At 44.2% G+C, this 1,600-nt stretch overlaps 1 pseudogene; it reads left to right on the forward strand.

Annotated features, from left to right (window-relative positions):
* The first annotated feature begins 1,074 nt into the window (after positions 1 to 1,074).
* Positions 1,075 to 1,192, forward strand: LOC119933442 (annotated as a pseudogene).
* The last annotated feature ends 408 nt before the right edge of the window (positions 1,193 to 1,600 follow it).

Genomic DNA, 1,600 nt, shown 5'->3' on the forward strand with positions numbered 1-1,600 from the left:
GTCCACAACTCCCCACTCCTCAAGACCCTCCAGTAGCTGTCCATCTACCTCTGCATCAATCAGAAACTCCTCACTGACGGCTTTAAAGCACTCAATCAGCTTACCCCCTCCTACCTCATCTCCCTGTTCTACTACAGCTCAGCCTGCACACTTAACTCCTGTAGTGTCAGTTTACTCACTGTGCCCTGATCACATCTATCTTGCTGCCGACCCCTTTCCCACGTCTTCCTTCTTGCCTGGAACTTCCTCCCCCACGGTGATAGTAATAATAAAAACATTAATGATGGTGTTGTTAAGCATTTGCTATGTGCCAACCATTGTACTAAGTGCTGGGGGTAGAGACAAGATAATCAGGTTCTACATGGGGCTCACAGGCTAAGTAGGAGGGAGAACAGGTATTGAATCTAATTTTGCAGATGAGGGAACTGTGGCACAGAGAAGTTAAGTGACTTGTCTAAGGTCACACAGCAGACAAGTGATGGAGTTTGGTTTATCCCTCAGGCCCCTTTTCCACTAAGTCACACTGCTTCTCCATATATGTCAGAATACTACTCTCCCCACCTTCAAAGCCTTAAATTCAAATCTCCTCCAGAAGGTCTTCAGTTAAATCCTCATTTTCCCTATTCCCTCTCCCTTTTCTATTGCCCTTCCACTTGGATCTGCACCTTTTGAGCCCTTGATATTCCACCTGTTCCAGGCCCAAAGCACTTATGTATACATTCATTCATTCAATTGTATTTATTGAGTGCTTACTGTGTGCAGAGCACTGTACTAAGCGCTTGGGAAGTACAAATCGGCAACATATAGAGATGGTCCCTACCCAACAACGGGCTCATATACATCTGTAATTTATTTATATTAATGTCCCTCTCCTCCTTTAGGCTCTAAGCTTCTTGTGGGCAAAGAATGTGCTTACCAACTCTGCTGTATTGTACTCTCCCAAGCGCTTAGTACACTACTTCGCACAAAGTGAGTGGTCAATAAATACCATAGGTGAAAAAAAAGAAAACAACATCTGTGAATGGATTTAAAGATGTGTACATGGACTTACATAAAGGGACATAAAGGCCATATGTCTACAGCCATACCACCCTAAACACTCTCAATCTCCTCTGGTCTCAGAAGCTAAGCAGGGTTGGGCTGGTTAGTACTTGGATGGGAGACCTCCTGAGAATAGCAGGTGCTGTAGGGTTAGAGAAGCACCATGACCTAGTGGAAAGAACACGGGCCTGGGCATCAGAAGGACTTGTTCTAATCCCAGCTCTGTCATTTATCTGTTGTGGAAACTTGGGCAAATCACTTTACTTCTCTGGGCCTCAGTTACCTCATCTGTAAAATGGGGATTAAGATGATGAGCTTCATGTTGGCTATGGACTGTGTCCAATCCAATTACTTTATATCTATCCCAGCATTTAGACAGTACTTGGTACACAGTAAGTGCTTAACAAATGCCATAAAAAAAGGGACACCTATACATTCACAGTAGCCATTGTACATACTCTCACACACACCCACACACAGACACAAAACACATGTGCATAGAGACCTACAGATAGACTCACAGACCAGGACTCTCTCACACACAAAAGCGCACACATAG

This window comes from Tachyglossus aculeatus, chromosome 1 (genome assembly GCF_015852505.1).
Source record: "Tachyglossus aculeatus isolate mTacAcu1 chromosome 1, mTacAcu1.pri, whole genome shotgun sequence".
NCBI classification, from domain to species: Eukaryota; Metazoa; Chordata; class Mammalia; order Monotremata; family Tachyglossidae; genus Tachyglossus; species Tachyglossus aculeatus.